This window comes from Bufo bufo, chromosome 1 (genome assembly GCF_905171765.1).
Source record: "Bufo bufo chromosome 1, aBufBuf1.1, whole genome shotgun sequence".
NCBI lineage: Eukaryota > Metazoa > Chordata > Amphibia > Anura > Bufonidae > Bufo > Bufo bufo.
In genome coordinates, this window is record NC_053389.1 from 41,863,408 (window position 1) to 41,880,226 (window position 16,819).

Consider the following 16,819-nt stretch of genomic DNA (forward strand, 5'->3'; position numbering starts at 1 on the left):
GGACCCCCACACCTTACCGCAGAGACAACACAGGACCCCCGCACCGCAGAGACAGCACAGGACCCCCACACCTTACCGCAGAGACAACACAGGACCCCCGCACCGCAGAGACAGCACAGGACCCCCACACCTTACCGCAGAGACAACACAGGACCCCCACACCTTACCGCAGAGACAGCACAGGACCCCCACACCTTACCGCAGAGACAACACAGGACCCCCACACCTTACCGCAGAGACAACACAGGACCCCCACACCTTACCGCAGAGACAGCACAGGACCCCCACACCTTACCGCAGAGACAACACAGGACCCCCACACCTTACCGCAGAGACAACACAGGACCCCCGCACCGCAGAGACAACACAGGACCCCCACACCTTACCGCAGAGACAACACAGGACCCCCACACCTTACCGCAGAGACAACACAGGACCCCCGCACCGCAGAGACAACACAGGACCCCCACACCTTACCGCAGAGACAACACAGGACCCCCACACCTTACCGCAGAGACAGCACAGGACCCCCACACCTTACCGCAGAGACAACACAGGACCCCCACACCTTACCGCAGAGACAGCACAGGACCCCCACACCTTACCGCAGAGACAACACAGGACCCCCACACCTTACCGCAGAGACAGCACAGGACCCCCACACCTTACCGCAGAGACAACACAGGACCCCCACACCTTACCACAGAGACAGCACAGGACCCCCACACCTTACCGCAGAGGCAACACAGGACCCCCACACCTTACCGCAGAGACAGCACAGGACCCCCACACCTTACCGCAGAGACAACACAGGACCCCCACACCTTACCGCAGAGACAACACAGGACCCCCACACCTTACCGCAGAGACAGCACAGGACCCCCACACCTTACCGCAGAGACAGCACAGGACCCCCACACCTTACCGCAAAGACAACACAGGACCCACGCATCTTACCGCAGAGACAGCACAGGACCCCCACACCTTACCGCAGAGACAACACAGGACCCCCGCACCGCAGAGACAGCACAGGACCCCCACACCTTACCGCAGAGACAACACAGGACCCCCACACCTTACCGCAGAGACAGCACAGGACCCCCACACCTTACCGCAGAGACAACACAGGACCCCCACACCTTACCGCAGAGACAACACAGGACCCCCACACCTTACCGCAGAGACAGCACAGGACCCCCACACCTTACCGCAGAGACAACACAGGACCCCCACACCTTACCGCAGAGACAACACAGGACCCACGCACCTTACCGCAGAGGCAACACAGGACCCCCCACACCTTACCGCAGAGACAGCACAGGACCCCCACACCTTACCGCAGAGACAGCACAGGACCCCCACACCTTACCGCAGAGACAACACAGGACCCCCACACCTTACCGCAGAGACAACACAGGACCCCCACACCTTACCGCAGAGGCAACACAGGACCCCCCACACCTTACCGCAGAGACAGCACAGGACCCCCACACCTTACCGCAGAGACAGCACAGGACCCCCACACCTTACCGCAGAGACAACACAGGACCCCCACACCTTACCGCAGAGACAACACAGGACCCCCACACCGCAGAGACAACACAGGACCCCCACACCTTACCGCAGAAACAGCACAGGACCCCCACACCTTACCGCAGAGACAACACAGGACCCCCACACCTTACCGCAGAGACAACACAGGACCCCCACACCTTACCGCAGAGACAGCACAGGACCCCCACACCTTACCGCAGAGACAACACAGGACCCCCACACCTTACCGCAGAGACAACACAGGACCCCCACACCTTACCGCAGAGACAGCACAGGACCCCCACACCTTACCGCAGAGACAACACAGGACCCCCACACCTTACCGCAGAGACAACACAGGACCCCCACACCTTACCGCAGAGGCAACACAGGACCCCCCACACCTTACCGCAGAGACAGCACAGGACCCCCACACCTTACCGCAGAGACAGCACAGGACCCCCACACCTTACCGCAGAGACAACACAGGACCCCCACACCTTACCGCAGAGACAGCACAGGACCCCCACACCTTACCGCAGAGACAGCACAGGACCCCCACACCTTACCGCAGAGACAACACAGGACCCCCACACCTTACCGCAGAGACAACACAGGACCCCCGCACCTTACCTCAGAGACAACACAGGACCCCCGCACCTTACCGCAGAGGCAACACAGGACCCCCCACACCTTACCGCAGAGACAGCACAGGACCCCCACACCTTACCGCAGAGACAGCACAGGACCCCCACACCTTACCGCAGAGACAACACAGGACCCCCACACCTTACCGCAGAGACAACACAGGACCCCCGCACCTTACCGCAGAGACAACACAGGACCCCCACACCTTACCGCAGAGACAGCACAGGACCCCCACACCTTACCGCAGAGACAGCACAGGACCCCCACACCTTACCGCAGAGACAACACAGGACCCCCACACCTTACCGCAGAGACAACACAGGACCCCCACACCTTACCGCAGAGACAACACAGGACCCCCACACCTTACCGCAGAGACAGCACAGGACCCCCACACCTTACCGCAGAGACAGCACAGGACCCCCACACCTTACCGCAGAGACAACACAGGACCCCCACACCTTACCGCAGAGACAACACAGGACCCCCACACCTTACCGCAGAGACAGCACAGGACCCCCACACCTTACCGCAGAGACAACACAGGACCCCCACACCTTACCGCAGAGACAGCACAGGACCCCCACACCTTACCGCAGAGACAACACAGGACCCCCACACCTTACCGCAGAGACAACACAGGACCCCCACACCTTACCGCAGAGACAACACAGGACCCCCACACCTTACCGCAGAGACAACACAGGACCCCCACACCTTACCACAGAGACAGCACAGGACCCCCACACCTTACCGCAGAGACAACACAGGACCCCCCACACCTTACCGCAGAAACAGCACAGGACCCCCACACCTTACCGCAGAGACAACACAGGACCCCCACACCTTACCGCAGAGACAACACAGGACCCCCACACCTTACCGCAGAGACAGCACAGGACCCCCACACCTTACCGCAGAGACAACACAGGACCCCCACACCTTACCGCAGAGACAACACAGGACCCCCACACCTTACCGCAGAGACATCACAGGACCCCCACACCTTACCGCAGAGACAACACAGGACCCCCACACCTTACCGCAGAGACAACACAGGACCCCCACACCTTACCGCAGAGACAGCACAGGACCCCCACACCTTACCGCAGAGACAACACAGGACCCCCACACCTTACCGCAGAGACAGCACAGGACCCCCACACCTTACCACAGAGACAACACAGGACCCCCACACCTTACCGCAGAGACAGCACAGGACCCCCACACCTTACCGCAGAGACAGCACAGGACCCCCACACCTTACCTCAGACACAACACAGGACCCCCACACCTTACCGCAGAGACAACACAGGACCCCCACACCTTACCACAGAGACAGCACAGGACCCCCACACCGCAGAGACAGCACAGGACCCCCACACCTTACCGCAGAGACAACACAGGACCCCCACACCTTACCGCAGAGACAACACAGGACCCCCACACCTTACCGCAGAGACAACACAGGACCCCCACACCTTACCACAGAGACAGCACAGGACCCCCACACCTTACCGCAGAGACAACACAGGACCCCCACACCTTACCGCAGACTTACACACAGCACCCTGCTGCAGGCGCTCACACACACGCAGGCTCCCGAGGCACAAAGAGAGAGACAGGCAGCGATGTCCCCGTCAGGCTGTCAGTGACAGTGTGAGCAGAAGAAATGCTCTGTCTATAACTAAGGAGTATCAGGGTATATTATACAGGGGTAATATAACTGAGGAGTGGTATCAGGGTATATTATACAGGGGTAATATAACTGAGGAGTGGTATCAGGGTATATTATACAGGGGTAATATAACTGAGGAGGGGTATCAGGGTACATTATACAGGGGTAATATAACTGAGGAGGGGTATCAGGGTACATTATACAGGGGTAATATAACTGAGGAGGGGTATCAGGGTACATTATACAGGGGTAATATAACTGAGGAGGGGTATCAGGGTACATTATACAGGGGTAATATAACTGAGGAGTGGTATCAGGGTATATTATACAGGGGTAATATAACTGAGGAGGGGTATCAGGGTATATTATACAGGGGTAATATAACTGAGGAGGGGTATCAGGGTACATTATACAGGGGGTAATATAACTGAGGAGGGGTATCAGGGTACATTATACAGGGGGTAATATAACTGAGGAGGGGTATCAGGGTATATTATACAGGGGTAATATAACTGAGGAGGGGTATCAGGGTACATTATACAGGGGTAATATAACTGAGGAGTGGTATCAGGGTATATTATACAGGGGTAATATAACTGAGGAGGGGTATCAGGGTATATTATACAGGGGTAATATAACTGAGGTGGGGTATCAGGGTACATTATACAGGGGTAATATAACTGAGGTGGGGTATCAGGGTACATTATACAGGGGGTAATATAACTGAGGAGGGGTATCAGGGTACATTATACAGGGGGTAATATAACTGAGGAGGGGTATCAGGGTACATTATACAGGGGTAATATACATGAGGAGGGGTATCAGGGTACATTATACAGGGGTAATATAACTGAGGAGGGGTATCAGGGTATATTATACAGGGGTAATATAACTGAGGAGTGGTATCAGGGTATATTATACAGGGGTAATATAACTGAGGAGGGGTATCAGGGTATATTATACAGGGGTAATATAACTGAGGTGGGGTATCAGGGTACATTATACAGGGGGTAATATAACTGAGGAGGGGTATCAGGGTACATTATACAGGGGGTAATATAACTGAGGAGGGGTATCAGGGTATATTATACAGGGGTAATATAACTGAGGAGTGGTATCAGGGTACATTATACAGGGGTAATATAACTGAGGAGGGGTATCAGGGTACATTATACAGGGGTAATATAACTGAGGAGGGGTATCAGGTTACATTATACAGGGGTAATATAACTGAGGAGTGGTATCAGGGTATATTATACAGGGGTAATATAACTGAGGAGGGGTATCAGGGTATATTATACAGGGGTAATATAACTGAGGTGGGGTATCAGGGTACATTATACAGGGGGTAATATAACTGAGGAGGGGTATCAGGGTACATTATACAGGGGGTAATATAACTGAGGAGGGGTATCAGGGTATATTATACAGGGGTAATATAACTGAGGAGTGGTATCAGGGTACATTATACAGGGGTAATATAACTGAGGAGGGGTATCAGGGTACATTATACAGGGGTAATATAACTGAGGAGGGGTATCAGGGTATATTATACAGGGGTAATATAACTGAGGAGGGGTATCAGGGTATATTATACAGGGGTAATATAACTGAGGAGTGGTATCAGGGTACATTATACAGGGGTAATATAACTGAGGAGGGGTATCAGGGTATATTATACAGGGGTAATATAACTGAGGAGGGGTATCAGGGTACATTATACAGGGGTAATATAACTGAGGAGTGGTATCAGGGTACATTATACAGGGGGTAATATAACTGAGGAGGGGTATCAGGGGACATTATACCGTGGGTAATATTACTGAGGAGGGGTATCAGGGGACATTATACCGGGGGTAATATAACTGAGGAGGGCTATCAGGGGACATTTTTCAGGGGTAATATAACTGAGGAGGGGTATCAGGGTACATTATACAGGGGTAATATAACTGAGGAGTGGTATCAGGGTACATTATACAGGGGTAATATAACTGAGGAGGCCTATCAGGGGACATTTTTCAGGGGTAATATAACTGAGGAGGGGTATTAGGGTACATTATATGGGGGTTATATAACTTATATTACCCCTGTATAATGTCCCCTGATACCCCTCCTCAGTTATATTACCCCTGTATAATGTACCCTGATACCCCTCCTCAGTTATATAACTGAGGGGTATCAGGCAGGGTACATTATATACAGGGGGTAATATAACAGGAGGGGTAGCAGGGTAGGGTACATATGCGTTATGTACTGTTACTGTGTGTATATATATATACAGTAACTCAGGATCAGTACAGGATAAGTAATGTAATGTATGTACGAAGTGACTCCGCCAGCAAAATAGTGAGTGCAGCTCTGGAGTATAATACAGTATGTAACTCAGGATCAGTGCAGAATAAGTAATGTAATGTATGTGTAACACTCCAGAGTGGTGTTACCACTACTGCACCCTGCTACTATCTCTAATGGGCTATTATAATGTCATCTTATGTATGTCTTTCCAGGTCCTCCACAATGTGCATTCATAATCTTGTTATGTAACTGTTTATTACATGTAATGTGCCTGGTTCACCAGCAGGTGACAGCGAAAATGGCAGAACTATCCTTCGAGAGAAGGGAACTTACCATTCCATTCTCCCCCCTTTGAGCAGAAGTGGGCCAGTCCTGCTTGCTACCAGAAGGAAGGGGCAGAAGTTCTAGTTAGTCTAGCTGCTAGGGAACAGGTGTGCAGGGGGCACGTCTGCTGGACGTGCCCATGCCAGCCAGAGCACCTTAAGCTCTGCTAGCCATGGAGGCCACAGCTTGACGCCTCAGGAGCCAGGAGGAAAATTCCTTGGTATAACTTAAGAGTCAGACTCAGTGGCGTAACTAGGGTGTTATGGGCCCCCCCCCCCCCCCCCCCAATTTATACAAAGAGGCAGCAAATGTTTTTTACACTAAGCCCAATGCATGGCTACACTCACCCAGTCCTAACTAATAAAATCTGGTCCTACTTCATCCAGGGTGTCGCTGGCGTTGGCGTGATGTCCACTGGATCCAGAACAAGGTCCCTGTCGTGATAGAGAAAAAAAGAATAATCACATAAGGAAGGGATGGTGACTGCCCCTGAGAAATAACCAGCAGGGGACGCTGTGCTGGTCTGTACATGCCAATGTATAGCATGGTAATCTAGGACATTTCCCCTTAGTGCTACCACTACTAATGCCCACATTGTAGCCCTTCACAGTAATTAAGCCCACCTTGTGGCCCCTTCAAAAAAGTTATGTCCTTCTTGTAGCCCCTCACAGCAGTTATACCCACCTTTGTTCCTGTCACAGTAGTTATGCCCACTTTTGTGCCCCCTCACAGTAGTTATGCCCAGATATGTGTCCCCTCACAGTAGTTATACAAGATATGTTCCCCTCTCACAGTGGTTATGGCCTGATGTGTACCCCCTCAAAGTAGTTATGTCAGATTATGTGCCTCCTCAAAGTAGTTATGGCTAGATATGTGCCCCCTCACAGTAGTTATGTCAGATATGTGCCCCCTCACAGTAGTTATGGCCAGATATGTGCTCCCTCACAGTAGTTATGCCAGATATGTGCTCCTTCACAGTAGTTATGCCCAGTTATGTGCCCCTCTCACAGTAGATATGCCCAGATATGTGCCCCCTCACAGTAGTTATGCCAGATATGTGCCCCCTCACAGTGGTTATGGACTGATGTGTGCCCCCTCACAGTAGTTATGTCAGATATGTGCCTCCTTAAAGTAGTTATGGCAGATTAGGTGCCCCCTCAAAGTAGTTATGCCAGATTAGGTGCCCCCTCAAAGTAGTTATGGCAGATTATGTGCCTCCTCAAAGTAGTTATGACAGATTAGGTTCCCCCACAAAGTAGTTATACCAGATTATGTGCCCCCTCACAGTAGTTATGCCAGATTATGTGCCTCCTCAAAGTAGTTATGCCAGATTAGGTGCCCCCTCAAAGCGGTTATGCCAGATTATGTGCCCCCTCACAGTAGTTATGCCTACATATGTGCCCCCTCAGTAAAGATGCCCACTTTTGTGCCCCCATACAGTAGTTATGCCAGATTAGGTGCCCCCTCAAAGTAGTTATGGCAGATTAGGTGCCCCTTCACAGTAGTTATTCCAGATTAGGTGCGCTCCTCCCACAGCCAGCAGCGCGATGTGCAGCCTGCAGGGGGAGCGCCGGAGCTCAGAAAAAAAGTGAAGCAGGGAGCGGAGAGGGCGCCTTGGTTCACTCTGGAGACAACAGCCCGGCAGTGACAAGAACTGGCGGGTGAGTACGCGCCCCTGCCTCTGCGCACCCTCTTGTCTCTGGGCCCGGGGTGCATATTATACATGTTTGAAGAGCCCTCTGTTGGGGCCAGGCATTGTCACTGACTTCACGCCGGGCCCAGTCAGAGCTCTTCCATTACATGTTAGTGCAGCGGGCCCCCTTCCCTGCTGGGCTCAGTCACGACCGCGATCGTTGTGCCCCTGGTCAGACTACAAAGTGTAGTGCAGCATGCGAAGAAGCAGAGTGTTAAACAGGCCTGTCAGTAGTTCTTTTCCTTTCTGAGGAGTCTTTGGTTTTGTTGGTACCAGGTAGTTTTCTTCCTTTTAAAGGAGTCTCTGGCTTGGCTGGTACCAGGTAGTTTTCTTCCTTTTGGAGGAGTCTGTTGCTTGGCTGGTACCAGAATCACTGCATATGTAGATACAATAGGGTAATTAGAACAACAATATCACTGAAGCTAGTAAATGTACCCTTTAAAACATCACTTTTAATTTAATATAGATAAAATAGAACCCACAAAAAAGTAGACAAACAAATAATAATAGATGATTGGATCATTGGGACAGATGGCCCAATTGGACTAAACACAATAGTTTGAGGCAGATGCAGGAAAGGTTACCGCTATGCGGTTACTCACGGTACCGTTGATAAGAAATGGAGCAACCACTCACGATACCATACATCTCAGGTGGAATAATTTAGAACAGGATTAGTCCAGGATAGGGTCAGCTGTTCATCCTGGATATTCTTAGATGATAAAACGAAGTACCCCAGTTCTGGAGATTTAAAAAACTTCTAAGTCATTGAATGAGTTGATTGATACTACCTTGAAGCATAAATCTGATCCTGAATTCTCTGGGCGTGAATTGCGCCTACAGACATCAGTTGAAAGATTTCAGTCATCTATCAAGGAACGCAAACATAAACAATTTAGGAGAGATTTGCTGGAGTTTAAAGAGCAAAGGGCTTATCCTCGACTCATAGAAAATAAAAAATCTACTTCAGATACTGAGATTTTGTCCTCTGAACCCGATATCTCGGATACTGAATTTACGGTGTCGAATAAATATCAGAGTAAACGGGGTCGAGGTAGACGCCCGAGAGGTCGAGCTGGAAGAAGGAATCCTCCAAATGCACCTGGGTCAAGGGACCACTATTCTTCACAATCTTGTCAAGCATCTGGCTCCTGGCTGGTACCAGGTAGTTTTTTTTTACTTTTGGAGGAGTCTCTGGCTTGGCTGGTACCAATTAGTTTTCTTCCTTTCGGAGGAGTCTCATATTTGGCTGGCATAAGGTAGTTTTAATCCTTTTGGAGGAGTCTCATGTTTGGCTGGTACCAGGTAGTTTTCTTCTTCTTGGAGGAGTATGTTGCTTGGCTGCTACCAGGTAGTTTTCTTCCTCTTGGAGGAGTCTGTTGCTTGGCTGGTACCAGGGAGTTTCCTTCTTTTTGGAGGAGTCCTTGGGTTGGTACCAAGTAGTTTTCTTCCTTTCAGAAGAGTCTCTGGCTTGGCTGGTACCAGGTAGTTTTCTTCCTTTCAGAGGAGTCTCTGGCTTGGCTGGTACCAGATAGTCTTCTTCCTTTTGGAGGAGTCTCATGTTTGGCTGATGCCAGGTAGTTTTCTTCCTCTTGGAGGAGTCTGTTGCTTGACTGGCCCAGGTAGTTTTCTTCCTTTCGGAGGACTCTCTGGTTTCGTAGGTACCAGGTAGTTTTCTTTCTTTTGGATGAGTCTTTGGTTTGGCTGGTACCAGGTAGTTTTCTTTCTTTTGGATGAGTCTTTGGTTTGGCTGGTACCAGGTAGTTTTCTTCCTTTCGAAGGTGTCTCTGGGTTGGCTGGTACCAGGTAGTTTTCTTCCTTTCGGAGGATTCTTTGGCTTGGCTGGAACCAAGTAGTTTTCTTTCTTTTGGAGGAGTCTGTTGCTTGGCTGGTACCAGGTAGTGTTTCTTCCTTTCGGAAGATTCTTTGGCTTGGCTGGTACCAAGTAGTTTTCTTTCTTTTGGAGGAGTCTGTTGCTTGGCTGGTACCAGGTAGTTTTATTCCTTTTGAAGGAGTCTTTGGTTTGGCTGGTACCAGGGAGTTTTCTTCCTTTCTTCCATTTTCTTCCAGGAAATAACAATTCCCTGGAAGAAGCCTGTGTGGCGAGACGGCGTTGGGTGAAGGTGGCTGCAGAGTTGACCTGCTATTAGTGGTATTGTTATTTTCTTATTTTCTGCCCACTATGTATATTTTGGTTTAGTGGCCTTCATGCCCTGGGTCTTTCTGATTGTTTTTCTGGGCTTTATGGATTTATTGCTTGCTTTCCATGTACCTATGATGGCTGATAGACTCTGCAGTTTCTTCCCTGTCCTCACTTGGGTCTCTAATTACTGCTATTTTATGTATTTACTTTTTATCTTGTGTATTTAATAAAGATGTAATTTTTTTGGACTATATATGGAGGTTGTTCTATTTTTTGGTGGGGTCTGTTAGAAGTATGTTATTTCCTCCAGTTTAAATAAATACGTATGCCCTAATTTATACGTTGGTGTGTATTCCTTTTGAAGGAGTCTTTGGTTTGGCCGGTACCAGGTAGTTTTCTTCCTTTCCGAGGAGTCTTTAGTTTGGCTAGTACCAGGAGGTTTTTTCCTTTTGGAGGAGTCTGTGGCTTGACTTGTACCAGGTAGTTTTCTTTCTTTCAGAGGAGTCTGTGGCTTGGCTGGTATCTAGGGTTGAGCGAACTCGAACTGCAAAGTTCGGGTTCGTACCGAACTTTGCGAGTTCGGGTAAACGGTCCCGAATCCGAACTTTTTCACTGAAGTTCGAGTTCGGGTTCAGTGTTCGCGTGATTTTATCATTTTCCATTATAACATGGTTATAACGGAAAATAATAGCATTCTTAAGACAAAATCTATATATATATAAAAAAGGACGTATATATGTATGTATGTGTGTATCTATGTGTGTATGTTCCGCGAAAACGCAACCATCGATTTCAACGAAACTTGGTATACACATCCCTTGCTACCTGGAAATGAAATCTTCTAGGGGTCTCAGCTCTCTAGGACGTACCGTTCCCGAGATATTCTCAAAAAATTATCTGCATTAGCCAATACAAGATAACCTATAAAGAGACACTGAGAACTACTAAGCTAAAAAATATTATTTCATTGAATATATAGTTAAAAACATATACAAAGAGATGACAGACAAATGCAAAAAGTGCAGTACAATCCTGGGAGAGTTTATCAAGTACAACAGTATGATAAGGTAGGTGACCTAAATGTAAGCGCCTATAAGTAAAAAAGCTACTATATAAAATATACATTGAAAAGAGTATCCACTATTAGTGAGAGTGCAAGTAATGGCGTCAAATATAAAGTGCAAGTGCATGCTATATAATATAAGCAAAAAAAGAAATAGCAACACTCCAATGTGGATCTCTTGAATGTATAAGTATGTCTATTCAGCCAGATACAGCAAACAGTAAAGTGCATGTGCAAGCTGAAAAAGTAATAGGCAAGAAACATAACCAAGGTTGGTTCAAGAAGCAAAGGACCGCAGCAAGTTAAATCAACCATGCGGTTCAAAAAGGCAAGGTCACATACCGTGTATAAAAGGTAACGAATCCACAGGAAGACTGCACACCCCGACGCGCGTTTCGATTTGAAACCCTCTCGGGGTCAGAGGAAAGTTTCAAATCGAAACGCGCGTCGGGGTGTGCAGTCTTCCTGTGGATTCGTTACCTTTTATACACGGTATGTGACCTTGCCTTTTTGAACCGCATGGTTGATTTAACTTGCTGCGGTCCTTTGCTTCTTGAACCAACCTTGGTTATGTTTCTTGCCTATTACTTTTTCAGCTTGCACATGCACTTTACTGTTTGCTGTATCTGGCTGAATAGACATACTTATACATTCAAGAGATCCACATTGGAGTGTTGCTATTTCTTTTTTTGCTTATATTATATAGCATGCACTTGCACTTTATATTTGACGCCATTACTTGCACTCTCACTAATAGTGGATACTCTTTTCAATGTATATTTTATATAGTAGCTTTTTTACTTATAGGCGCTTACATTTAGGTCACCTACCTTATCATACTGTTGTACTTGATAAACTCTCCCAGGATTGTACTGCACTTTTTGCATTTGTCTGTCATCTCTTTGTATATGTTTTTAACTATATATTCAATGAAATAATATTTTTTAGCTTAGTAGTTCTCAGTGTCTCTTTATAGGTTATCCAGTTATCTTCTGAGTTAAGCTCTAGTCCGGGGCTTTACTGCTTTTTTACGTCATTCCTTTGTAACTTACTTTTGTACTAATTAGCCAATACAAGCCTGCCAGCCTTTCACTTAAATCCTAACTGCCATACACACAGTCACATGTCCCTTATCAGCCAATAGAAGCTCGCAGGTCCTGCTCCAGGTTGCCATAACAACTGATCACAGGTTTTAGCAGTTCGCAGGTCCTGAAATATTCAGTCATATGACGTATGACGGCACAACTACACTGTATGCATGGGGGCAGGGGCCACTATTAAACGGACGGGCACTGTGGAGTTCACTGTTAAAGGGGCGGGCACTGTGGAGTTCACTGTTAAAGGGGCGGGCACTGTGGAGTTCACTGTTAAAGGGGCGGGCACCGTGGAGTTCACTGTTAAAGGGGCGGGAACTGAGGAGTTCACTGTTAAAGGGGCGGGAACTGAGGAGTTCACTGTTAAAGGGGCGGTCTCTGTTAAAGGGGCGGCTACTATTAAAATCACTGTTAAAGGGGCAGTCACTGTGAAAGTCACTGTTAAAGGGGCGGTCACTGTAAAAGTCACTGTTAAAGGGGCGGTCACTGTGAAAGTCACTGTTAAAGGGGCGGTCACTGTGAAAGTCAATGTTGAAGGGGCAGTCACTGTGAAAGTCACTGTTAAAGGGGCGGTCACTGTGAAAGTCACTGCTAAAGGGGCGGTCACTGTGAAAGCAGGGGGGCAAGGGCCACTATTAAACGGACGGGCGCTGTGGAGTTCACTGTTAAAGGGGCGGGCACCGTGGAGTTCACTGTTAAAGGGGCGGGAACTGTGGAGTTCACTGTTAAAGGGGCGGCCACTATTAAAAGCACTGTTAAAGGGGCGGTCACTGTGAAAGTCACTGTTAAAGGGCGGTCAATGTAAAAGCCACTGTTAAAGGGGCGGTCACTGTGAAAATTACTGTTAAAGGGGCGGTCACTGTAAAAGTCACTGTTAAAGGGGCGGTCACTGTGAAAGTCACTGTTAAAGGGGCGGTCACTGTGAAAGTCAATGTTGAAGGGGCAGTCACTGTGAAAGTCACTGTTAAAGGGGCGGTCACTGTGAAAGTCACTGCTAAAGGGGCGGTCACTGTGAAAGCAGGGGGGCAAGGGCCACTATTAAACGGACGGGCGCTGTGGAGTTCACTGTTAAAGGGGCGGGCACCGTGGAGTTCACTGTTAAAGGGGCGGGAACTGTGGAGTTCACTGTTAAAGGGGCGGCCACTATTAAAAGCACTGTTAAAGGGGCGGTCACTGTGAAAGTCACTGTTAAAGGGCGGTCAATGTAAAAGCCACTGTTAAAGGGGCGGTCACTGTGAAAATTACTGTTAAAGGGGCGGTCACTTTGCAAGTCACTGTTAAAGGGGCGGTCACTGTGAAAGTCACTGTTAAAGGGGCGGTTACTGTGAAAGTCACTGTTAAAGGGGCGGTCACTGTGAAAGTCACTGTTAAAGGGGCTGTCACTGTGAAAGTCATGTTAAAGAGGAGGTCACTGTTAAAGGGGCGGCCACTGTGAAAGTCACTGTTAAAGGGGCTGTCAATGTGAAAGTCACTGTTAAAGGGGCGGTCACTGTGAAAGTCACTGTTAAAGGGGCGGTCACTGTGAAACTCACTGTTAAAGGGGCGGTCACCGTTAATGAGGCGGCCATTGTGAAAGTCACTGTTATTTAATATAAAATTGTTATAAAAAAGTACCCGAGCAACTCCGGGTCATCAGCTAGTCTATATTTGTAAAAAAGGACGTATGTATGTATGTGTGTATTTGTGCATGTTCCGCGATCACTCAAAAACGCAACCATCGATTTCAACGAACCTTGGTATACACATCCCTTGCTACCTGTAAAGAAATTTTGTGGGGGTCTCAGCTCTCTAGGACGTACCGTTCCTGAGATATTCCCAAAATATGACCTGCATTAGCCAATACAAGCCTGCAAGTCTTTATATTCATATGCCAACTGCCATACACACGGTCACATGACCCTTATCAGCCAATAGAAGCTCGCAGGCCCTTACTCTCCACATACACACAGCTTTACTCCAGGTTTCCATAACATCCCAGCAAACCCAAGTCGCACGACACACAGGGCACAACTACACTGCTACATCTTGGATGGATTGTTTTGCGAATTTCATGTCGCAGTGCGACACTATAGCCGATCATTATAAAAATTGTTGAGACAAAATGTCGCATAACACATGTCGTCGTGTAGCCCTAGCATTAAAGGGCAGGGCCCTGTGGAGGTCACTGTTAAAGGGGTGGGCACTGTGGAGGTCATTGTTAAAAGGGGCGGGCACTGTGGAGGTCACTGTTAAAGGGGCGGGCTTTGTGGAGGTCACATAAAGGGGTGGGCAGTGTGGAGATCACTTAAAGGGGTGGGCACTGTGGAGGTCACTGTTAAAGGGGCAGGCACTGTGGAGGTCACTGTTAAAGGGATGGGCACTGTGAAGGTCACTGTTAAGGGGCAGGAACTGTGGAGGTCACTTAAAGGGGCAGTCACTGTGGAGGTCACTGTTAAAGGGAAGGACACTGTGGAGGTCACTGAGAAAGGGATGGACACTGTGGAGGTCACTGTTAAAGGGACGGGCATTGGGAAGGTCACTGTTAAAGGGGCAGGCACTGTGGAGGTCACTGTTAAAGGGGCGGGGTGCTGTATTGGTCATTGTTAAGGGGGCGTGCCCCTGAGAAGGTTAATGTCAAGGGAGTGAGGTGCTGTGAAACTCACTGTTAAAGGGGTGGGCTGCTGTGAAGCTCAAAGTTAAGAGGACGGGCTGCTGTAGATGTCCTATTGTAAGGAGGCAGAGCACTGTGTGTGGGGGGGGGGGGGGTCGGTGTTAAGGAGTGAGGGGCAGTGGAGCTCACTGTTAATGGGGCAGTGTGCTATAGAGGTCACTGTTATGGGGGATACTATGGATATCTCTTAACGACACACAGAAACATTAAATGAAATAGATAAAATATACCCGTGCGAAGTCGCGTCCTTCTGCTAATGCTAAATAAAATAGCCATTGAGGGGTTAAAAATAATTAAAAAAAACTCACCTCATCCACTTGATCACGCAGCCGGTATTTTCTTCTTTCTGCAGGACCTGCAAAAGGACCTGCGATGACGTCACCGCGCTCAAAACGTGTTGAGCGCGGTAACGTCATCACAGGTCCTATTTTAGGTTCTGCAGACAGAAGAAAGAAGAGAATACCGGTTGCGCGATCAAGTGGATGAGGTGAGTTTTTTAAATTATTTTTAACCCCATAATGGCTATTTTATTTAGCATTTTTTCTTAAGAATGCTATTGTTTTCCATTATAACATGGTTATATAAATAATAAAGTGAAGTTCGGGTCCCCATTGACTTTGATGGGGTCCGGGTTCGGGGTTAAGTTCGGATCCCGAACCCTAACTTTGACCTGAAGTTCGGCTAAACCCGGTGAACCTGAACTTCCACAGGTTCGCTCATCCCTACTGGTATCAGGTAGTTTTCTTCCTTTTGGAGGAGATCACTTCTGGACTCACTCTTGGATCTTAGTTTACGAGGGTCAAGCAATTGTGTTGCAAGTGTGTAAAGATACCGTAAGCGTGGTTATCTGTATTATTTCTTCGAGGAATCTGACATCCCTAATAACCCTAATAACATCTTTTCAGAATGTTCCGGGAAACTTTCCATAAACTTTCCAGGCATGTCATCCGAAATGTTATCAGAAAAATGAACCCGGGGCAGAGAAAAGGGAAATGACGCTCAGAGGGAACCTGAGGGGGACCGTGGACCCAATGCAGGCAGGGACATTTATGGTGCTGAGGGGACCCCTTAGGAAGTGGCTGCCGGTATAGGCGCTGAGCTCCAACACTCACCAGGGTCCATTTCATAGGAAGCCAATGTGTCTATTTGTATGTTTTTGGAATGTGGGAGGAAACCAAAGCAAACACGGGGAGAACATACAGACTTCATGCAGATGTTGTTCTTGATCAGATTTGAACCCAAAGCTGTAAGGACCAGCGCTGACCGCTGAGCCACCGATGCTGGGAATACAGAAAATTCTCTATATCCGGCAGTAAATTCCCTCACAATGTAGATAGTGTTGCCATGGGAACTTTCTGTATTTAAACTGCCATTCTGTGTCTAAACTTCCTTTATCTAAATTTCCATGATTCCGTTTGATCTCCTGCCAGTCCTTAGGTGGTGAGAAAGTTCCTATGGTGCCATGATTCCATCGTTTCACTGACCTATTCATGACAATAATTCCAGAAAATACAGTAAAGACTGACACAAAGATCACTACAGTAACCAAAAAAATGACAATAATGTTAGAAATGCAGTGAAGACTGACACACAGAGCAATATACTAACCAACCCATAATAATAATGGCAGAAATACAGTGAAGACTGACACACAGCGCACTATACTAAGCAACCCAAGATAATAATGCCAGAAATGCA